The sequence below is a fragment of the Pan troglodytes genome, chromosome 2, assembly GCF_028858775.2.
Source record: "Pan troglodytes isolate AG18354 chromosome 2, NHGRI_mPanTro3-v2.0_pri, whole genome shotgun sequence".
NCBI classification, from domain to species: Eukaryota; Metazoa; Chordata; class Mammalia; order Primates; family Hominidae; genus Pan; species Pan troglodytes.
Genome location: NC_086015.1, coordinates 52,080,807 through 52,105,308, shown reverse-complemented (window position 1 = coordinate 52,105,308; position 24,502 = coordinate 52,080,807). Strand labels below are relative to the sequence as shown.

General features: G+C 44.4%; 1 protein-coding gene across 42 annotated transcripts in view; it reads left to right on the top strand.

Annotated features, from left to right (window-relative positions):
- Positions 1–286: 286 nt before the first annotated feature.
- The window catches only part of MAP4 (microtubule associated protein 4), a 232,064-nt gene continuing 207,848 nt past the window's right edge, over positions 287–24,502 (top strand). For 17 of the 42 annotated variants that reach the window (XM_054681795.2, XM_063805704.1, XM_054681804.2 and 14 more), the window contains exon 1: positions 287–860. The gene's annotated coding sequence lies outside the window, so the exon portion shown is untranslated. The remainder of the gene's footprint in view (positions 861–24,502) is intronic. The other 25 variants (XM_054681782.2, XM_054681777.2, XM_054681776.2 and 22 more) reach the window with 3 other exon arrangements.

Sequence of the window (24,502 nt, the reverse complement as noted above, 5' to 3'; positions counted from 1 at the left end):
TGAGCCACCGCGCCCGGCCTCAATATTTCTTAGTTAACCAAATATACCCCAACTGTCATCAATTTTGTTATAATTAATTATCCCACTTGTAACCATTTAAAAATTATAGATGAGTTTTTTTTTTTTTCGGTACTAAGTCTTGGAAATTTGGTGTGTATTGTACACTTACAGCACATCTCAACTTGGGCCAGCCACGTTTCAGAGCTCACCAGCCACATGCGGCTCGCGGAAGCGGAGCCCCGCCGAGGACCTGTGGCGTCCTCCCGCTCCTCTAAGGGTTCCTTCCAGAGCCCAGATGGCCCGCGACCTAGGCCCCGCCCCGCGCCCCTCCCAGGTTACATCACAGAGCCCACAGGCCCCACCCGCTAGTGGCCCGGTCCGCGTGTGCGCCGACTCTCGCACTCTCCTCGCTCCGGGCGCCCAGACTCTGAGAGAGAGCGACGGCCATCATAGAACAGCGAAGGCAGTCGATCGGCCTGCGGTCCGCTTCGGCATTCGCAGGCCGCAGGCGGGAGGCTACAGCCCCCAGGCGCACCTCGCCCCAACCGCCCGCGGCTCGGGCAGCTCTGCAGAGAGGTCGTGGCGGCAGGGCCAGCACCCATTGGTCCGCCACAGCCCTCCGCCCTCCCCCTCGCCACGCTTATTGGCCGGAGCGGCGGCGCTCGCCGGGTAGGCGGTGGCGGCGTCCCTCCCTTGCGCCGGCCCTCAAGAGGCGACGAGGAAGCGGCCGCCTCCCTGCGCCCCGCCCCTCCGGCTAGCTCGCTGGCTCCCGGCTCCTCCCGACGTCTCCTAGCTCCTCACGGCTCTTCCCGGCGCTCTCCTGGCTCCCTTCTGCTCCAGCTCCGTCTCGGCGGCGGCGGGTAGGTGCAGCCGCAGGCGGGGTCCGATTGGAGGGGCAGCCTCCTCACTGTCCCGGGGCTGCCCGAGCCTTGCCCTGCGGCAGCTGGGTACCCCACGGGGCCCGCCCGAGGCGTGGAAGGGCGGTGGCTGCCGGCCTGCGAGACGCGGGGGCGTCCGAGGGAGGGGGCCAGGCGTGGGGCTGGCGGCTTTGACCTTCGGAGTCTTTGAGGCGCGATCTAGGGGGGTCTTTGGAGTGAGGGGGGCTGAGAGGTCCAGCTTTTGAGGGTCGGGGCGGTGGGGCCGAGCGACATGCCTTGGGCTCTGGATGGGGCTGAGCCGCGGAGCGAGGGTCGGCCGCAGTCTGGGGCCCTGGGTGGGGTTCGGAGGTGTAGGAGAACTCAGGGGTCGTTTTCTGAGGCTTTGTGGGGGTCAGTTGATGTGAGCCTGAGGTGAGCCTTAGTATGTCCAGTCAGGGATTATGGGTGGGGCTGAGGGGTGGTCTGGAGAACCGGGCCCTAGGCGGGGCTCTTCCCCCTTGCAAAGGCCCCGGCACTGTGTGGGGACTAAAGCGTGTGTCTGGCAGTGGGAGTGCGAAAGGGTCACATTAGGGTGGGGGTGGGGAGGGTACAGGGACTAGGAGGGGCAGTTGGAAACATTACCCAGAACAGAGATTGTGATTTAGCACATGGAACAAGTTCTCCGCCGGTGTGAGTTAGATCCCTTTGGTGAAATTGTCCTGTGGAGGAGTTGTGAGGGTTTTGCTCACTTCCAGGAACGGGTAAATTAAATGCATTTGCTGCTTTGGGGAAGAGGCAGTGATTGATTACCTTTAGGTTTGTGCTTTAGGACCCAAACTCGGATGAAATACGTGTTCCTTGCGAAGGTTAGTGTTACCCAGCTTTCTACTGGAAACCCCCTTTTCTCCTTTGCCTTCGCTGGTCCTGTTACAGTATTGCTCCCCAGGGCCTCTCGATTCTCTCTCCCTGGTTACATAGCATTGCAGTGTTTCTTGCAGTGTGTGTGTGTGTGTGTGCGCGCGCGCGCGTTCGTGTGTATGTGTGTGTGCGTGCGCGCGCGTCTCCCGCCCATTTCCCTGCTGCTGTGCTTTTGGCAACTGCCTCTGCTGTTTCCCAGGGATGGTTGTGGCATTGCATCAGGGGATATTTGTGCTTGTAATTTGCTCACTCAGCCCAGGAGGAGGGTGAATAGTATGCTGTAGAGATGGGGGGCGGGGGCAGGGTGCCGTCAGCTTGGCTGGGTAGACAGAGAAATGGGTGTGGTGAGGGAATACAGCTGCTCTAGGCCTTTGGGGTAACACTGCCCAGTCATCAGCCCAAAGAGATTCAAAGAGCACCACCAGCAGCTATTTTTATAAATCAATCCTGAATCCAAGCTGAGCACATGGATTTAGAGTGAACAGTTGTCATGCTCTATTACAAGCTGGGTGTTTGGTAGACAACATTAAAGTTGCTAAGCAGGAGACTCCCATCTGTACTGTGCAGTGTGTACTTTACTTGCAACTTTTAAACTTTGCTTTTCTCAACTCCAAAGATTGGGACATCTCTCTTCAGGCTGTGTCTTTTAAATTAACGTAGTTTGCTGATCCGTACTACTACTTTTCAAATGAAATGTTTTCACCTCAGTTACACACTTCCTTTCAAATTTAGCTTCAAAATAATAAAGCTGTCACTTTTTGAGCACTTGCCATCTCCCAGGCACTAGCTATGTTTGTTAACAGATGAGGAAATTGAGACTGATGGGAAGAAGAGGTCACACAGATAGTTAAGTGGCAAAAATGGTATCCAACCAAACCAAGGTCTCTCCAACCCCCACATAGTAGTTCAGAAACTTCAGAATTTTGGTTTACATTGGGATGATTCAAGTGCTTGAGAATTTATTCATGCAAAGTAAACAAACTCACCAGAGACTGATAAACCAGATACCAGTTAATGCATGTTGGAAGTATTAAGTGCCATGTGCACAATTGGATTTAATTGTCCACTGACCAGGACACCTCCATTGTTCTGGGCTGCCTAATCAGTAATAAAAAGGTAGTTGATTATGGAATTGGAAAGGCACTAGATATTCTTAGTGGGTATTTTTTAAATTTAAATTTTATTTATTTATTTATTTTTGAGACAGGGTCTTGCTCTGTCGCCCAGGCTGGACAGTGGCAGGATCTCGGCTCACTGCAGCCTCCACCTCCGGAGTTCAAGCAGTTCTCCTGCCACAGCCTCCGGAGTAGCTGGGATTATAGGCATGTGCCACCACACTCGGCTGATTTTTGTATTTTTAGTAGAGACGGGGTTTCACCACGTTGGCCAGACTGGTCTCAAACTCCTGACCTCAAGTGATCCGCCTGCTTTGGCCTCCCAAAGTGCTGGGATTACAGGTGCAAGCCACCATGCCCGGCCATTTATTTTTATTTTATTCTATTTTATTTTTTAAGATGGAGTCTCGCTGTGTCATCCAGGCTGGAGTGCGGTGGCATGATCTTGGCTCACTGCAACCTCTGCCTCCCGGGTTCAAGTGATTCTCCTGCCTCAGCTTCCTGATAGCTGGGATTATAGGCACCCACCACCATGCCTGGCTAATTTGTGTGTGTGTGTGTGTGTGTGTGTATATACGCGCACACACATACATATATACATACACATATACATATATATACACACATACATACATATACACACACACATATATATATATTTTTTGAGATGGAGTCTTACTCTGTTGCCCAGGCTGGAGTGCAGTGGCGCGATCTCAGCTCACTGCAACCTTCGCCTCCTGGGTTCAAGTGATTCTCCTGCCTCAGCCTCCCTAGTGGCTAGAACTACAGGCACGTGCCACCACGCCTGGCTAATTTTTTGTATTTTTAGTAGAGACAGGGTTTCACTGTGTTAGGGTGGTCTCTATCTCCTGACCTCGTGTTCCGCCTGCCTCGGCCTCCCAAAGTCCTGGGATTACAGGCGTGAGCCACCGCGCCTGGCTAATTTTTGAATTTTTAGTAAAGATGGGGTTTCACCATGTTGGCCAGGCTGGTCTTGAACTCCTGACCTCAGATGATCCACCTGCCTCGGCCTCCCAGAGTGTTGGGATTACAGGCATGAGCCATCACGCCTGGCCTTACGGGTATTTTAATCAAGGAACAAAAGTCTAGTGAGTCTCCCTTTCCCCAGTGTAAAAACACATACAGTGCTGGAGGATGTCTTAACACATTTTCATACTGTCTCACTTGTTTTTTAAGTAGTCTCTTCAAATATTTGTCATTCCAGCATCCCTTTGTTAAAATTTTCAAATTTACAAATACATTTATATTACCTATTAAAAAGTCATTTTCCATTGTTTGCTGACAGTGAAGGAAGCACCTGGATTTTCTTGTATATAGGCGGCTTAGCTTTAGTCAGAGAGTAGATTCTTCCTAATCTCATAGTGTCTTGTTCTTCCTAATCTCATAGTGTCTTGTTCTTTCCTAATCTTGTTTCTGAATTTGGTGATCAATCCTTTGGCTCTGTAAACTTTTGCTCTTGACAGTTTTTGGAATCACTTTGCTTTTTTTTTTTTTTTTTTTTTTTTTTTAAGATTAAGCGTGAGTAGTTGCTATGTAGCTTTTACATTTCCTTAAGATGTGAGAAAATCTTGAGAGGAACATTTTGACCCAGTGGAAGGCATCTTGGCAGTTCATGTATATAGTCAATTTGAAAAGGAAACCAAGTAAGTATCACTGATTTCACTTTGTCTTTCTAAACAGCACTTTTAGAACCAGGTTATTATAGACTTATTGCTAGGAGTGAGTGGGTTGAGAACAATTAAGGTTAAGAAGGGGGATCGTAGGGCTGGGTGGCTCATGCCTGTAATTCCAGCACTTTGGGAGCCTGAGGCGGAGGATTGCTTGAGGCCAGAAGTTTGATACCAGCCTGGATAACATAGTGAGACCCTGTCTCCATTAAAAAAAAAACAAAAACAACTTAGTCGGTCCCCAGATAATTTTAGTGTACAGCAAAACAACGAAAACAACAACAACAAACTTAGCTAGGTGTGGTGGCATGTGTCTATAGTCCCAGCTACTCTGGAGGCTGGGGTGGGAGGATCAGTGGAGCCCAGGAGTTCAAGGCTCCAGTGATATGATTGTGCCACTGCACTTCAGCCTTGCTGAAAGAGCCAGACCTGCTCACCCCTGCAAAAAAAAAAAGAGGTAATAAAGCACACTGATACATATAGGGGATCATATTCATCATACTCATCTACCGTTTTAGAGCTCCTAGGCCAGTCTTTAAATGCAGACCTTATGGTGAACTATTTTGGATGTCATTAACATTTTAAGGTTGAAAGTCAACACAATTACTTTCGTGATTCTTTTTCCTTTTTTTTTTTTTTTTTTAGAGATGAGATCTTGTTCTGTCAGCACTGGGGGAGATCATAGCTCACTGCAGCCTTGAACTTCTGGCCTCAAGTGATCCTCCTGCCTCAGCCTCCCCAGTAGTTCAGACTGTGTATGTGCACCATCACACCTGGCTAACTTTTGTGATTCTTGTTCTTATTCTTTTTTTTTTTTTTTTTTTGAGACTGAGTCTCGCTGTATTCCCAGGCTGGAGTACAGTGGCGCGATCTCAGCTCACCACAACCTCCACCTCCCGGGTTCAAGCAATTCTCCTGCCTCAGCCTCCTGAGTAGCTGGGATTACAGGCACTCCTGCTGCGACCAGCTATTGTGATTATTTATAGGTTAAAAAAGTTAATCTTCTTGGCTTGGGCATGATGGCTCATGCCTGTAATCCCAGCACTTTGGGAGGCCGAGGCAGGGGGATCACTTGAGGTCAGGAGTTCGAGACCAGCCTGGCCAACATGGTGAAACCCTGTCTCTACTAAAATACAAAAATTAGCTGGCATGGTGGCAAGCGCCTGTAATCCCAGCTACTCGCGAGGCTGAGACAGGAGAATCGCTTGAATCTGGGAGGCACAGGTTGCAGGGAGCCAAGATCACGCCACTGCACTCCAGCCTGGGCAACAAGAGTGGAACTCCATCTCAAAAAAAAAAAGTTAATCTTACTGTAAACTAATATTTTATTAGTTTGCATATATTTAAATATGTTTAAAAATTTATTTATGCTGGGTGCAGTGGCTCATGCCTGTAATCCCAGCACTTTGGGAGGCTGAGGTGGGCAGATCAAGAGGTCAGGAGTTCGAGACCAGCCTGGCCAACATGGTGAAAACCCCGTCTCTACTAAAAATACAAAAATTAGCTGGGCCTGGTGGCGGGCGCCTGTAATCCCAGCTACTCGGGAAGCTGAGGCAGGAGAATCACTTGAACCCGGGAGGCGGAGGTTGCAGTGAGCTGAGACTGCACCATTGCACTCCAGCCTGGGCTACAGCGAGACTGTCTCAAAAAATAAATTTTTTTATTTATAACTTTCCTCACTTCTTTTTATATGGAAAATAGTTTAAAACTCCTTTTAAATAATTTCAGGTTTACAGAAGAGTTGTAAAGGTAGTACAGACTTTCTATATACATTCTGTATTCATTCCATTTCTCTTAGCGTTAACATTTTATATAACCTGATACCCTTATCAAAATTAAGAAATTAGCATTAGTGGAATATTATTGAGCAAACTACAGACTTTCCTCTGATTTTCCTGTGTTTTCCACTGATGTCCTTTTCCTGTTACAGGATCCAATCCAGGATACCACATTGCATTTAGATGTCACAATTCTTTAGTTTCTTCCAATAGGTGACAGTTTCTTAGTCTCTCCTTCCCTATCTTTCCTTGACACCTTTAAAGATGAGTGGTCATGCATTTGTAGAATGGTTCTCATTTTGGGTTTTCTGGTGCTTTCTCATGATTAGCCTGAGGTTATGCATTTTGGGGAAAAATACCATAGAGATGGTTTACCCTTCTTGTCACATCATATCTGGGAATACCTGATATCAACATGACTCGTTACTGATTAACTTTTTTTTTTTTTTTTTTTTTTTGATTCAAAGTCTTGCTCTGTTGCCCAGGCTGGAGTGCAGTAGCATGATCTTGGCTCACGGCAACCTCTGCCTACCCAATTCAAGTGATTTTTGTGCCTTAGCCTCCCAAGTAGCTGGGACCACAGGCACGTGCCACCACACCTAATTTTTGTATTTTTAGTAAAGGCAGGGTTTTGCCATGTTGCCCAGGCTGGTCTTGAACTCCTGGCCTCATGCAGTCCACCGGCCTCATCCTCCGAAAATGCTAGGATAGCAGGCATGAGCCATTGTGCCTTGTTAACTTTGATAACTTGATTAAAGTGATGTTCTGCACTGTAAAGTGACTGTTTTTCTGCTTTTTAATTTTACTTGATAGAACCTAGAAATGAGTCACCAAGTCATATCCATATTCTGGGGGAAGGGAATTAAGCTCCAACCCCTGAAGGGAGGAGTATCAAAGAATTTGTGGGCATGTTAAAATTCCTAAAGTAATTAGTTAATATTTTGGGGAAGATAACTGTGAGGTTATACAGAATCTGATTTCTCCTTAAAAATTTCCTCTACTTATTTTAGCATTCATTAGTGAATCTTGCCTGCGGCAGCGTTGATTATATTATTCTGTTGGTTTTCTATTTTTCTAATTCTTTCTACTTTTATGATTTGGAATCCTTTTGTAAGGAAGATTTATGCCTCCCCCATTTATTTATTAAATCATTTATGTCAACATGGACCCATGAATATTTTTTTCTTTGCTTATAATCCAGTACTATATTTTGTTGCTCAAGTTGTTCCAGCTTTGGCCATTCTAACATTGGCACCTATGTTCTTTTGAAATACCTTTCCCTACCTTTCTTTGTCTTTTAGCACTTTTGTACTTCCTGGCACTGTAAGATGCCCCAGTCTCATCTTATACTTTACCTGCCCCAACCCTAAAATCAGCCATTTCTCCAAGGTGTCCTGGTTCCTTCTGTTGGAGAAGAGTATTTGGAAACCACTATCTGGTTTCTAAATGAGCTTGATGCACTCATTACTGCTAGGGTATCACTGCTTCTAGGCCCTCTCAGGGGATAGTTAGGAAGTAATATATATATATACTGACCCACACATATCTTCGTTTAGTTCCGTATCTGTCTGTATATAAATATAAACATGAGTTTATACTGATATCTCTGATGCTGATCCAGCACCACAGAGTTCATTCTAGCATTCTCTTCCTTGCTTCTTTCTCTGAAAGTGAGAAATTTAGCTGATTTAATGAATACATGCTAATTTTTTCAACTCTAATATATATATGAAGTAAAAAATAGTCTTAATTGTCATATAAAGTAAATTTCCAAAGCATTTTGCAGTTGTTAACTAATTTAAATTATACTCCTATAATATTGGTATTTTAAATTACTGTTTTTCAGCTCAGGTAGAGAGATGAAATCATTTACCCTTGGCCAAACAGGAAGTGAGTGATTGTATCTAGAATTGAAGATTTATTATTTATTTATTTATTTATTTTATTTTATTTTTTTTTTTTGAGATGGAGTCTCGCTGTTTCCCAGGCTGGAGTTCAGTGGCGCAATCTCGGCTCACTGCAAGCTGCGCCTCCGGGGTTCACACCATTCTCCTGCCTCAGCCTCCTGAGTAGCTGGGACTACAGGCGCCTGCCACCACGCCCGGCTAATGTTTTTTCTGTTTTTTGAGATGGAGTCTCGCTCTGTCGCCTGGGCTGGAGTGCAGTGGCATGATCTCGGCTCACTGAAAGCTCTGCCTCCCGGGTTCACGCCATTCTCCTGCCTCAGCCTCCTTAGTAGCTGGGAATACAGGAGCCCGCCACCACGCCCGGCTAATTTTTTGTATTTTTAGTAGAGATGGGGTTTCACCGTGTTAGCCAGGATGGTCTCTATCTCCTGACTTCGTGATCTGCCCACCTTGGCCTCCCAAAGTGCTCAGATTACAGGCGTGAGCCACGGCGCCCGGCCAACTGGCTAATTTTTTGTATTTTTTTAGTAGAGACAGAGTTTCCCCATGTTAGCCAGGATGGTCTCGATCTCCTGACCTCGTGATCCGCCTGCCTCAGCCTCCCAAAGTGCTGGGATTACAGGCTTGAGCCACTGCACCCGGCCTATTTATTATTTTTTAAGAGACAGAGTCTTGCTATGTTGCTCAGGCCGGTCTTGAATTCCTGGCCTCAAGCAATCCTCCTACCTCAGCCTCCGAAAGTTCTGGGATTATAGGTGTGAGCCACTGTTCCTGGCCAAATGACCTATTCTCACTCCCAGTGCTATACTTGATCCTAAGGAAAGCAGTCTCATTATCTTGACTAACAAATCAACCTTTGTCTTCTTGATGGGATTGTTCCTTTTAATTAAAGAAGTTCCTGGTATTTAGCTTTTTAAAAAAAAATACTTTTAGCAGTATTGAGAGCAAAAACAATTCTTTTTCTGGACTTCTTCCTCCTCGTAGAATCATAGAAGAGATTTAGAGATAATCTAGACAAATGTTTCACATAATAGGTGATTCCTCCAGTTCTCTATGCAGGTATTTCCCAAGATAAGTACTTCACAGCTGGTTGCTACCAATTCCAGGTTTGCAGATTTGTCATTTTAGAAAGATTTTCTGGATAATGATTGTAGATCTGCCTCCCTGCAGTTTCTCTTCAGTGGTCCTAATTTTTCTGTCTACAGTTATTCCCTGTAGCTCTGATCTCAACTTTGCACCTATTCAGTGACAGTTATTTTGTCCCACCTTTTTCTTTTCCACACTAGTGGCTTTTCCCCCAGCTACCTCTCGTGAAATGTGCTTTCTAAGCCTTTTATTATTGTCAGAAGACAAAGTTACAACAAATTTATTTATAGATTTTTTTTTTTTTTTTTTTGAGACGGAATCTCGCTCTTTCGCCCAGGCCGGAGTGTAGTGGCACTATCTCGGCTCACTGCAAGCTCCGCCTCCTGGGTTCACGCCATGCTCCTGCCTCAGCCTCCCGAGTAGCTGGGACTACAAGTGCCTGCCACCGTGCCCAGCTAATTTTTTGTATTATTAGTAGAGACGGTGTTTCACTGTGTTAGCCAGGATGGTCTCGATCTCCTGACCTCTTGATCTGCCCGCCTTGGCCTCCCAAAGTGCTGGGATTACAGGTGTGAGCCACCGCACCCGGCTTTTTTTTTCTTTTTAAGATGGAGTCTTGCTGTGTCACCCAGGCTGGAATGCAGTGGTGTGATCTCGGCTCACTGCAACCTCTGCCTCCTGGGTTCAGGTGATCCTCCTGCCTCAGCCTCCCAAGTAGTTGGGAGTACAGGTGCGCACCACCAGGCCCCAGCTAATTTTTGTATTTTTAGTAGAGATGGGGTTTTGCCATATTGACCAGGCTGGTCTTGAACTCCTGACCTCAAGTGATCTGCCCACCTTGGCCTGCCAAAGTGCTGGGATTACAGACGTGAGCCACTGCACCCAGCTCCAGCCTTGAAATTCTTAATCAGATATAGGTTGAGTATCCATTATTTGAAATATGAGACCAGAATTGTTCATATTTTGGATTTTTTGGATTTTGGAATATCTGTAGTATACAGATATTCCAAAATGCTCTCTAGTGAGCATTTCCTTTGACATCAAAAAGTTTTAGATTTTGGAGCATTTCAGATTTCGGATTTTTATGTGTTTTTTGAGACAGGGTCTCGCTCTGTTGCCAGAGTTTAGTGGCATAATCACAGCTCACTTCAGCCTTGAACTTCTGGGCTCAGGTGATCCTCCTGCCTCAGCCTCTTGAGTAGCTGGAATTATAGGCACGTGCCACCATGCCCAGCCAATTTTTGTATTGTTTGTAGAGACAGCGTTTCACCATGTTGCCCAGGCTGGTCTCAAACTCCTAGGCTCAAGTGATCTTTTCACCTCAGCCTCCTAACATGCTGAGGATTTCATGCATGAGCCACTACACCCAGCCCAGGATTGAGATTTTTGGATTTGGGATGCTCAGCATATAATTCACTTGGGTTAGCCCACTTTCTCTTTTAGGAATAGAAATCCGCTAGTAGGACTCTGGAGAGCTCTCAGTCATTTTCTTATGGGAAGAACATATTTTTATTGAAATAATTTGAATTTGGGTAGTGAGTGTGTTGCTTTGGGTGACAAGTGATTTCTGAGTTTAGGAAGGATTGGGAGCAGAGAAAGTGGGGGATAAGGCAGATTTACAGGCTTAGTTCTCTACATATCAGCTCAAGTTTCACCTTTAGAAGGTCATTCACGTCCCCTTTCTACCCTACTCTTTGATGTTTTCCCCAAAGTATATCTTTGGGCATATGTCATTCCACATTTAAAAAAGTTGATACATAATTCACATATCGTAAAACTCACCATTTTAAAGCATACAATTTGGGGTAGGCATGGTAGCTCATGCCTGTAATCCCAGCACTTTGGGAGGCTGAGGTGGGAGGATTGCTTGAGCCCAAGAGTTTGAGACCAGCATGGGCAACATAGCATGGCAACCCTGTCTCTACCAAAAAAAAAAAAAAAGAAATTAGCCAGGCATGGTGGTGCACACCTGTAGTCCCAGACTCTTGGGAGGCTGAGGTGGGAGGATCATTCACTTGAGCCAAAGAATTTGAGATTGCAGTGAGCCATGATCGTGCACTCTAGCCTGGGCCACAGAGCGAGACCCTGTCAAAACAAAACAAAACAAAATCATAGAATTCAGTGGTTTTTGGTGTATTCACAATGTTGTGCAACTACCACCATTATCTAAGTCCAGAACATTTTCATTACCCCCAAAAGAAACCTCATACCCATTAGCAGTCTCTTCCATTCCCTTCATTCACCCAGCCTCTGGCAACCACTAATCATCTTCCTGTCTGTTCTGGACATTCCATATTAATGGAATCATACAATAAATGGCCTTTCTGTGTTTGGCTTCTTTCATTTAGCATAATGCTTTTAGGTTCATCCATGTTGTAGCATGTATCATTTCATTCATTTTTATGGCTGAATAATATTACATTGCATGGATATAATGCATTTTGTTTATGCATTCATCCATTGATGAACATTTGGGTTGCATTTTTTAGCTATTATGAATAATGCTCTGTGAAGATTGATATGCTTTTATATGGACATTTATTTTTGTCTAAATACCTAGAAGGAGAATTGCTTGGTTATGTGTTAATTATGTTTAACCTTTTAAAAAATTATTTATCGCCAGGCGTGGTGGCACATGCCTATAATCCTAGCATTTTGGGAGGCTGAGGAGGGTGGACTGCTTGAGCCCAGCAATTCAAGACCAGCCTGGGGCAGGCAATATGGTGAGACCCTGTCTCTATTAAAAAAAAAAATTAAAACCAGAAAATTATTTTTTTCTTTTCTTTCTTTCTTTCTTTCTTTTTTTTTTTTTTTTGAGACTGAGTTTCGTTCTTGTTGCCCAGGCTGGAGTGCAATGGCACGATCTCAGCTCACGGCAACCTCCGCCTCCCGGGTTCAAGTGATTCGATTCTCCTGCCTCAGCCTCCTGAGTAGCTGGGATTACAGGCATGTGCCACCATGCCCGGCTAATTTTGTATTTTTAGTAGAGTGGGGTTTCTCCATGTTGGTGAGGCTGGGCTCGAACTCCCAACCTCAGGTGATCTGCCCGCCTCAGCCTCCCAAAGTGCTGGGATTACAGGCGTGAGCCACCGTGCCTGGCTTTCTTTTCTTTTTTGAGACAAGATCTTGCTCTGTCACTCAGGCTAGAGTGCAGTGGTGCGATCATGATTCACTGCAGCCTTGACCTCCAGGACTCAGGTGATTCTTCCACCTCAGCCTCCTGGATAGCTGGCATTGTAGGTGTGTGCCACCACACCTGGATAATTAAAAAAAACAATTTTAATTAGAGATGGGGTCTCCTTATATTGCCCAGTGAACTCCTGGGCTGAAGCAATCCTCTTGCTTGGCCACCCAAAGTGCTGGGATTACAGGTGTGAGCCACCATGCCTGACTGATAGTATCTTTTGAAACACAAAAGTTTTAAATTTTGATGAAGTCCAGTTTGTCTAGTTTTTTCTTGGTTGCTTGTGCTATAGGTGTCACATCTAAGAAACGATTGCCTAATTTAAGGTGATAAAGATTTCTCTTTCTTTTGTTTGTTTTTTTCATTCGTTTGTTCTTTCGTTCGTTCGTTCTTTCTTCTTTCCGAGACAGGGTCTCTGTCTTTTGTCCAGGCTGGAGTGCAGTGGCGTGATCTCTGCCCACTGCAGCCTCCACCTCTCAGGCTCAAGCTATCCTTCCACCTCAGTCTCCTGAGTAGGTAGGACTACAGGTGTGCACCATGATGCTTGGCTAATTTTGGTAACCTTTTTTTTTTTTTTTTTAAGATGGAGTCTCGTTCTGTCGCCCAGGCTGGAGTGCAGTGGTGCGATCTCTGCTCACTGTAAGCTCCACCTCCTGGGTTCATGCCATTCTCCTGCCTCAGCCTCCCAAGTAGCTGGGACTACAGGTGCCCACCACCATGCCCGGCTAATTTTTTTTTTTTTGTATTTTTAGTAGAGATGAAGTTTCACCATGTTAGCCAGAATGGTCTTGATCTCCTGACTTCATGATCTGCCCACCTCGGGCTCCCAAAGTGCTAGGATTACAGGCGTGAGCCACTGCGCCCGGCTGAGATGTGGTCTTACTATGTTGTCCAGGCTGATCTCGAACTCCTGGGCTCAAGTGATCCGCTTTCCTTGCCTCCCAAAATGCTGGGATTATAGGTGTAATTTATGTTTCTTTAAATAATTTTATAGTTTTAGCTGTTGTAGTTTTTTTTATCAATTTCAAATTAATTTTTATACATGATGTGTGAGGTAGGAATCCAAAATTTTTTCTTTCTTTCTTTTTTTTTTTTTTTTTTGAGATGGAGTTTCACTCTGTCGCCCAGGCTGAAGTGCAATGACGTGATCTCAGCTCACTGCAGCCTCCACCTCCTGGGTTCAAGCGATTCTCCTGCCTCAGCCTCCCAAGTAGCTGGGATTACAGGCGCCCGCCACCACACCCAGCTAATTTTTGTATTTTTAGTAGAGACTGGGGTTTCACCATGTTGGCCAGGCTGGTCTCGAACTCCTGACCTCGGGTGATTCACCTGCTCTAGCTTCCCAAAGTGCTGGGATTACAGGCGTGAACCACTGCGCCTGGCCCAAAATCTTTTTCATTTTTTTTTTTGGTGTGTGGATATCTAGTTGTCCTTGAACCAGTTGTTGAAAAGACTTTTTTTTCCATTGAATTGTGTATCATCTTAGCATCCATGTTTTGAGTCAATTGACCATAGAGGTGTGGGCTTATTTCTGGACTTTCTTTTTTTTTTGAGACAGTCTTGCTCCGTTGCCCAGGCTGGAGTGCAGTGGCGTGATCTCAGCTCACTGCAACCTCTGCCTTCCAGGTTCAAGCAATTCTCCTGCCTCTGCCTCCTGAGTAGCTGGGATTACAGGCATGCGCCACCACACCCAGCTAATTTTTATATTTTTAGTAGAGACGGGGTTTCACCATTTTGGTCAGACGGGTCTTGAACTCCTGACCTCAAGTGATCCGCCTGACTCGGCCTCCCAAAGTTCTGGGATTACAGGTGTGAGCCACCATGCCCGGCCTGGACTTTCAATTCTGTTGCATTGGTGTACATCTATGCCAGTACCATCATGCTTGCTTTCTTGTATTTTCACTCTGTGGTACTACTATCTGCTACTATCTGCATAAATATGCTGTCTTGATTAATGTACTTTTGTAATATGTTTTGAAATTAGGAAGTGTGAGTTTTCTAATTTTGTTCTTTTGAAGATTGTTTTGGCTATTCTGGATCCTTGGCATTTCCATTTGAGCTTTAGGATTAACTTGGCAACTTTTGCAGAAAAGGCAGTTGGAATTTTGATAGGGAATGCCTTAAATCTGTAGATCAATTTAGAGAGTGCTGCCATCTTAACAATGTCAGATCTTCCACTTCATGAACGTGGGATGCCTTTCCATTTGTTTATGTCTTTAATTTCTTTCAAGAATATTTTTTAGGCTGAGTGTGGTGGTGGCTGACACCTGTAATCCCAGCACTTTGGGAGGCTGAGGTGAGAAGATTGCTTTAGCCCAGGAGTTCGAGACCGGTCTGGCCGACATATCAAGACCCTATCTCTACACACAAACACACACACACACACAGACACAGACACACACACACACACAAAATTAGCTGGATGTGGTGGCTTGCCCCTGTAATCCTAGCTACTCATCAGGGTGAGGATAAGGTGGGAGGATCCCTTCAGCCCAGGACGTCGATCTGTGATCCTGCCATTGCAATCCAGCTTGGGCAACAGAGTGAGCCTCTGTCTCAAAAAAAAAAAAAAAAAAAGTGTGTGTATATATATAAATATATATATATAAATATATATATATATTGTAGTTTTTTTTTCTTTTATTATTATACTTACAAGTTCTAGGGTACATGGGCACAATGTGCAGGTTTGTTACATATGTATACATGTGCCATGTTGGTGTGCTGCACCCATTAACTCATCATTTACATTAGGTATAACTCCTAATGCTATCCCTCCCCCCTCCCCCCACCCCACGACAGGCCCTGGTGTGTGACGTTCCCCACCCTGTGTCCAGGTGTTCTCATTGTTCAATTCCCACCTATGAGTGAGAACATGCGGTGTTTGGTTTTCTGTCCTTGTGATAGTTTGCTCAGAATGATGGTTTCCAGCTTCATCCATGTCCCTACAAAGGACATGAACTCATCCTTTTTTATGGCTGCATAGTATTCCATGGTGTATATGTGCCACATTTTCTTAGTCCAGTCTATCATTGATGGACATTTGGGTTGGTTCCAAGTCTTTGCTATTGTGAATAGTGCCGCAGTAAACATACATGTGCATGTGTCTTTAAAAGACACATGATTTATAATCCTTTGGGTATATGCCCAGTAATGGGATCGCTGGGTCAAATGGTATTTCTAGTTCTAGATCCTTGAGGAATCGCCACACTGTAGTCCACAATGGTTGAACTAGTTTTACAGTCCCACCAACAGTGTAAAAGTGTTCCTATTTCTCCACATCCTCTCCAGCTATTTTGTAGTTTTTAGTGTACAAGTCTTTTACTTTAAATTTATTCCTTAGTATTTTATTCCTTTTGATGCTATTGAAAATGGAATTATTTTCTTATTTCATTTTGTGTTGTTGATTGCTGGTATAGAGAAATAAAAGATTTTTATAGATCTGGTATTCTGTGGCCTTGCTGAACTTTTTTTTTCTTCTTTTTTTTTTTTTGAGATGGAGTTTCGCTTTTATCACCCAAACTGGAGTGCAATGGCGCGATCTCGGCTCTCCGCAACCTCCGCCTCCTGGGTTCAAGCGATTCTCCTGCCTCAGCCTCCCAAGTAGCTGTGATTACAGGCATGTGCCACCATGCCTGGCTAATTTTGTATTTTTAGTAGAGTCGGGGTTTCTCCATCTTGGTCAGGCTGATCTCAAACTCCCGACCTCAGGTGATCCCACCCGCCTCAGCTTCCCTAAGTGCTGGGATTACAGGTGTGAGCCACCGCACCCGGCTGAACTTGTTTACTAATGCTAATTGTGTGTGTGTGTGTGTGTGTGTATTCCTTTGGATTTCCATATTGTTTTAAAATTATGATTATTTTTTGAGATGGAGCCTCTCTGTTGCCCAGGCTGGAGTGCAGTGGCACAATCTCTGCTCACTGTAATCTCTGCTTCCCAGGTTCAAATGATTCTCCTGCCTCAGCCTCCTGAGTAGGTGGGATTACGGGCATGTGCCACCATTTTTAGGAGACAGGGTTTCACCATGTTGGCCAGGCTCGTCTCCAACTCCTGACCTCAAGTGATCCACCAGCCTCAGCCTCCCAAAGTGCTGGGATTACAGGCGTGAGCCACTGCACTTGGCCTAAAATTAAATATATCTTGTCACTGGCCTGAGAGTCCCTTGAAGTCAGAGACCATACTTCATTTCTTGTTTCTCTTTCTCTACTGGCAAATGTATGTTCAATTGATGCTGCAGTCAGGTGCTACAGTAGTGGGACTTAGCGGAGCATAATGCCACTAATGACTTGGAAAATGGCACAGAAGGGAAGTGGGATATTGTAAAACTATTTTTACCTATTATAAAATGCTTCCTGAGGTCCAGGAAAGGCAATTCTCACGTTTGTCTCTGCTCTTCTATACCTTTTGCCCCTAATTATCCTTTGTTTCTGGAACTCAGAATACTAAGGATCATAAAGTTAGGCGTTTAAGAATAGGAACATTAATTTGATTTTATATATTATTTCCCTAGGGAAATGTGTTCTGGCCTCATTAAAAAAATAGTTTTTTCATGAATTTATAATTTATTTTTTTGGGACAGAGTCTCACTCTGTTGCCCAGGCTGGAGTGCAGTGGCGCGATCTTGGCTCACTGCAGCCTCTTGTTCCTGGGTTCAAGTGATTCTCCTGTCTCACCCTCCCAAGTAGCTGGGACTACAGGCACACGCTGCCACACCCAGCTAATTTTTGTAGAGACGCAGTTTTGCCATGTTGGCCAGGCTGGTCTTGAACGCCTGACCTCAAGTGATCCGCCCACCTCGGCCTCCCAAAGTGCTGGGATTACAGGCATGAGCCAGCGTGCCTGGCCAAATTTATTAGTAGTAGTAGTAGTAGTAGTATTTTTGAGATGGAGTTTCCATCCCAGGCTGGAGTGAAGTGACATGATCTTGGCTCACTGCAACCTCCGCCTCCTGGGTTCAAGTGATTCTCCTGCATCAGCCTCCCGAGTAGCTGGGATTATAGGCGCATGTCACCATGCCTGGCTAATTTTTATGTTTTTAGTAGCCAGGCTGGTCTCGAACTCCTGACCTCAAGCGATCCACCTGCCTGGGCCTCCCAAAATGCTAGGGTTACAGACGTGAGCCACTGCGCCTGGCCTCATTAATTTATTTATTTTTATTTTTTATTTTTTTGAGACCAAGTCTAACTCTGTTGCCTAGGCTGGAGTGAAGTGGCGCGACCTTGGCTCGCTGCAACCTCTGCCTCCTGGGTTCAAGCAATTCTCCTGCTTTAGCCTCCCGAGTATCTGGGACTACAGGCATGCACCACCACACCCTGCTCATGGGGTTTCACCACATTAGCCCAGCCAGTCTCGAGCTCCTGACCTCTAGTGATCTACCTGCCTTGGCCTCCCAAAGTGCTGGAGTTACAGGTGTGAGCGACTGCACCCGGCTACTTTTTTCATGAATTTAGAAGTATTTATCGTAATGATTGGCTATGTTCATTGTTAATTCTGTGTTCAGATTTTTTCTCTTTTCTTTTTTTCTTGAGATGGGTCTCAGTCCATTGCCCAGGCTCTGGAGTGTGGTTTGGCATCATGGCTCATTGCAGCCTTGACCTTCTGGTTTCAGGTGATCCTCCCAACTTAAGCCTTATGGGTATCTGGGACTACAGGCGTGTGCCACCACACCTGGCTGATTTTTTTTTGGTATTTTTTTTGTAGAGACAGGGTTTCACTATGTTGCCCAGGCTGGTCTCGAACTCCTGAGCTCGAGCGATCTGCCCATCTTGGCCTCCCAGAGTTCTGGGATTACAGCTGTGAGCCACCGTGCCTGGCCCTCAGATTTCTTCTTGAGTAAACTCAAGCTTACTTATTTTCCTTTCCCTCTTATTCACTAAGTTATAGAGACATGGGGGTAACAAACCATTTGCAGTTAAAGGGCAGTATCTGACCCATTTGTTTGTTATATTTTTGTCTGCCCTTTATTACCAGACATGGAGAAATGCTTTTTAAAAGCACACTGTACTTCAAAAAGGGGTAGTTCCTTTTTACTTCATTTTATTTATTTTTTTGAGACAAGGTCCCACTCTGTCACCCAGGCTGGAGTGCAGTGGTGTGATCACTGCTCCCTGTAGCCTTGACCTCCCAGGCTCCAGTGATCCTCCTGCCTTAGCCTACCAAGTTGATAGGACTACGGGCGCTCACCACCATATGGACCTGGACCTGGCTAAGTTTTTGCTTTTTTTTTTTTTTTTCCTGTAGAGACGAGATCTCACTATGTTGCCCAGGCTGGTCTCAACTCCTGGCCTCAAGTGATCCTCCTGCCTCTGCCTCCCAAAGTGCTGGGATTACAGGTGTGAACCACCACACCTGGCCCACAGTTCCCTTTTAATAAGAAAATATTAAAATTTTTTTTAAAAGAATGTATTGGTGGGTCCACACTTCCAACCTGTTCTACAAAAACACAAAATAGGGCCAGGTACAGTGGTTTACACCTGGAATCCCAGCACTTCGGATACCAAGGATGGGAGGATTGCTTGAGGCCAGGAGTTCAAGACCAGCCTAAGCAGCATAGTGAGACCCCATTTGTACAAAAAGTAAAAAATTAAAAAAAACTCAGAACAGATAAAGAAGATGAAATTACCGCAAAGAAAGCAAAAAAGGCCAAGAGTAAAATTAAAATTGAAGAAGATGGAGAAGAAGGAAAAGTAGTAGTGGTAGAAGAAGAGGTCCCTGTGAAGAAGAAGAAGGATAAAAAGAAACCGTGGTTGGGCATGGTGGCTCACACTTGTAATCCCAGCACTTTGGGAGGCTGAGGTGGGAGGATCACTTGAGGCCAGGAGTTCAAAACAAGCCTGGTTAAGTAGCACCTGAGGAGGGAGAAAAAAAAAGAAAAAAGAGACTATCCTGGCCAACATAGCAAGACCCCATCTCTGAAAAAAAAAAAAGTTAAAAAAAATTATCTAGCCATGGTGGTGTCTGTAGTCCCAGCTACTCAGCAGGCTAAGGCCGGAGGCTTACTTGAGCCCAGGAGTTTGAGGTTACAGTGAGCTATGATCGTGCCACTACATTCTAGCCTGGGTAATGGAGTGAGACCCTGTCTCAGAAAAAAAATTTTTTTTCACTAATATTGCTAGTTTAATAGGTTAAAAAAAGGGATAATCTCACACTTTTAATCACATCTGATTTTCTTAAAACAATAACATCAGTATTGCATGGTCATATATCTGATAATTAAAGGTAAGTTTGGGTCACCGATAATGAGGTTCTCTGATATAGCCAGTTGCTTTAGTACTCAACCAATTTAGTATGTTCCATTTTAGCAAGTTGTCTTGGGCTGAGTATATTTTAAGAGTGTCAGTGGCTACCCAGACAGTTGTTCTTTATCAAGCTAAAATAAGATAACAATAATAGGGACAAAAAAATGTTTGAAAGATATTCTGAATAACTTTGTGTGCTCAGTATAGCTGAGACTTGCTGAGATGCTTCAGAGGCAAACCAGTCAGCCTATTTCATCAGCCAGAGGTGGGGTGCCTTTCAACAGTGTGTTGTCTAAAAGTCTAAGGTAGACTTGCCCAAATTAACAAACTTTGCAATTATCAGTGACAGGCAACTATAGTATGGCAGTAATAGCACTGGACCGAGTGTCAAAAGACCAAGGTTCAGGTTTCATCTGTACCACATAATAACTGTGAGGTCTGGGGCAGATCAGTCTATCTGTTTCCTTATTTATAAAATCAAGGTTGTGAGAATTAAGGGCTTCGTGACTGGGATGGGTGACCTTCAGAATGCTAGTAAGACACTGTCTAGTGATACAAATCAGAAAATAATTTTTGTGTATATGGAATTGGTGAAGCATTGATGTTTTCAATGGAAATTACATTCCCTGTAAGTTTCATTGGGTTATATAGATGGCAAATTGGCTGTGAAATATGAAACTTATGGACTTACTGGAACCACTTTGAGTCCCAGAATAATTCTGCCTTCTCCTAAGGTCATTTACTAAGTTGTAGCTGAGTCAGAATTTGAACTTTAATCTCTAGCATTCTTTCTACTGTGTTCAGTTTAATACCACGGATATTTATATACCTTCTAGGTGCATACACTGTGGTAAGTGCTGTAGGTGATTTTTTAAAAAGTAAAATAGAAGAAACAATACACACTGACTTTAAAACACTGACTTTATTATTAAAAGTATCATGATACACACTGTAAATGCTATACATATTGTGCATAGGTATGAATGACTAAGTGGATTTAAATGAATGTCTTAGGAGCCTGGCATGGTGAACTGTACCCATAGTCCCAGCTTCTTTGAGACGGACGCTCTGTTGCCCAGGCTGGAGTGCAGTGGTGCGATCTTGGCTCACTGCAACCTCCACTTCCTGGGTTCAAGCGATTCTCCTGCCTCTGCCTTCCGAGTAGCTGGGATTACAGGCGCCTGCCACCACACCTGGCTAATTTTTTGTATTTTTAGTAGAGATGGGATTTCACCGTGTTGGCCGGGCTGGTCTCGAACTCCTCGTGATCCGCTCGCCTTGGCCTCCCTAAGGGCTGGGATTACAGGCGTGAGCCACCACACCTGGCCAGTCCCAGCTTCTTGAGAAGCAGAGGCAGGAGAATCACTTGAGCCTTGGAGTTCAAGTACAACCTGGACAACATAGTGAGATCCTACCTCTAAAATATAAATAAATAAAATAAATGCCTTAAGGAGTTCATGGTGCTTTGTTGAATTGACTCACAACCAAGGATTCAGTTAATTTTCATTAGTTTTTAATTAGTAGAGCTGGATGTTTATTACTTAAATATTCCTTTTTTTTTTTTTTTTGAGACAGAATCTTGCTCTGTTACCCAGGTTGGAGTGCAGTGGCATGATCTTGGCTCATTGCAGCCTCTGCCTCCTGGGCTCAAATGATCTTTCCACCTCAGCCTCCTGAGTAGCTGGGATTACAGGTGTGTGGCACCATGCCTGGCTAATTTTTGTATTTTTTGTAGAGATGGGGTTTCACCATGTTGCCCAGGCTAGTCTTGAACTCCTGAGCTCAAGTGATCTGCCTACCTCAGCCTCCCAAAGTGCTGGGATTACAGGTATGAGCCATCACACCTGGTCCTTAAATATTATTTAAAATAGTTTTTTAAAAAATGCTTCTCTGGGCCAGTTGCAGTGGCTCACGCCTGTAATCCCAGCACTTTGGGAGGCCAAGGCAGGTGGATTGCTTGAGGCCAGGAGTTCAAAACCAGCCTTGCCAACAGGGCAAAACCCCATCTCTACTAAAAATACAGAAATCAGCCGACCATGGTGGTGCATGCCTATAATCCCAGCTACTCGGGAGGCTAAGGCAGGAGAATCGCTTGAACCCAGGAAGCAGAGGTTGCAGTGAGCCGAGATTGTGCCACCGCACTCCAGCCTGGGTGGCAGAGTGAGACTCTGTCTGGGGATTTAAAAAAAAAAAAAAAAAAGGTTTCTCTTGTTAACTTTGAGACAGTAACGGGGAGGTGGTATTATTCAGGTAGTCAGAAGCATAAATGCCCAGACCGCCTCTATATTTTTAAACCTAAGAAAGTGAAACCCCTGTCTCTACAAAACATGTAAAAATTAGCTGTGCACTGTGGCTTGTGCCTGTAGTCCTAGCTACTCTGGGAGGCTCAGGTGGTAGAATTACATGAGCCCAGCAGATAGAGGCTGCAGTAAGCCATGATTGCACCACTGCAATCCAGCTTGGCGCAATCACGCCAAAAAAAATTTAAAAATATAAATGAAAATACAGGGGAACATAATATTCCAGACCTTTAGTATTGTGTTGAGGTTTTTTTTTTCCCCTCTACTGTAAAATGAGAGTGTTCAGTTTTAAGAGGCACATTTTTGGAGCATGGATAGAGTCTTTCCAGCAGAAAACAGTCTGTCTGGTGATGGAGTAATTAAAATGATTTGAGACATTATTTAAGGAATTAGAGGCTGGGCGCGGTGGCTCACGCTTGTGATCTCAGCACTTTGGGAGGCTAGGGTGGGCGGATTATGAGGTCAGAAGATCGAGACCATCCTGGCTAGCATGGTGAAACCCCATCTCTACTGAAAATACAAAAAATTAGCCAGGCGTGGTGATGGGCGCTTGTGGTCCCAGCTGCTCAGGAGGCTGAGGCAGGAGAATGGTGTGAACCTGGGAGGCGGAGCTTGCAGTGAGCCGAGATCCTACCACTGCTCTCCAGCCTGGGCGACAGAGCGAGACTCCGTCTCAAAAAAAAAAAAAAAAAAAAAAAAGGAATTAGAGATGTTTCATTTAGAGAATAAAGAGGTGGGGACAGCTATTTTCAAATACAGTTGTCCCTCGGTATTCATGGGAGATTGGTTCTCAGACCTCCTGCAGATAAGAAAATCTGAGGATGTTAAGGTCCCATATATAAAATGATGTACCTCTGCATGTCCTGCGATATACTTGGTGCACGCCTGTAATCCCAGCTACTTAGGAGGTTGAGGCACGAGAATCACTTGAACCCGGGTAGCAGAGGTTGCAGTGAGCGGAGATTGCGCCTCTGCACTCCAGCCTGGGAGGCAGAGTGAAACTGTGTCTCAAAAAATAAAATAAAATTAAAAAAATATATATGTGATGGCTGAATCCAAGGATGTGGAACCTGTGGCTTTGGAGGGCTAACTATATATCAAAGATCTGGCAAGTGGAATAGGCATTAGATTTAGTATTTTGTTGCTTTGACAAAAGAACAAGGACCATCAAGTAGAAGTTAAAGAGAAAAATGGAATGTAACTTTCTTATAAGATAGTGAGTTTCCTCATGTTAAAGTAAGATACTGAGTTTAACTTATGTTAAAACAGAGCCAGGGTATTTAGAGATACTGAGGAGGAAGTTAAGTTGAATAACCTTTAATGTTTTTGTAAATAAGTGGTTCTTAATTTCATGAGTATATATCCCCTTGAGAATCTAACCAACAGCAAAGACCCTGTCCCCAGAAAACTTCTACGGATATACTATATAGGTATATATTTTCTTTCATCCTTGAAAACTACTTTTTTGGGGGGCATAGTATTGTATGTTTGTTTGTATGTTTATTAGTATTGCATTTTATTTTCTTTCAGTTTATTGAATTTATCGTTTCTTTTTTTGTTGTTTTTGTAGAGATGGGGTCTTACTATGTTGCCCATGCTTGTCTCAAACTCCTGGACTCAAGCAATCCTCCCACCTCAGCCTTCCAAAGTGCTGGAATTACAGGTGTGAGCCACCCTGTCCAGCCTTGAACTTATCATTCCATTATCTTCTGGCTTACATTGTTGCTTGAGAAGTTAGCCTTGGTGTTAATATCTGTCAGGTACTCTGTGGCATCACTAGTTTTTTATTTCCTCAAACTGCATGACTTGACAGTCATTGGCTTATCCAGATTATAAGAAACTAAGATGCCAGTGCATACAGGGATTCCTCGTGGCTATGATTTCTCAGGAATTTTTTATTCTTTTGATTTGCTCAACACCAAGGCAGGCTTCTATACAGTCCGCTAGGGATAGTGAAAAATTTGGGGCTTGGTTTAGATTGGAGAGGTATATGGTGGGGTGTCTTATAAGGCTTAACTTTGGGAGGGCCCAGGGCCTTGATTTCTGTCCCCCTTGCCTTGTGTGGCCTTTGAATTGAAAGCTTTGGATTAGGCCTTCATAGATTTTAGTGTGCATACAAATCACATGATCTTTTTATAAGGCAGATTCTGATTCTGAAGGTTTAGTGTGGGACCCAAGATTTTGCATTTCTGATCTATAAGGTGATGCTAATCCTGTTGGTCTACAGATGACACTTTAAGTTGTAAGGAGTTAGATTGATATGTTTGAGATGTGAGTGGTATTAGTAACGTTAGTCATGGTTATGAGGTGGTACAGTAGTATATAAAGAATGAAGATCATTCCATTGTGCAGAGGTTCTTTTTTAAAATTAATAGACTTTTCTTTTTTTTAAGAGACAGTGTCTTGCTTTGTTACCCAAGTTGGAGTGCA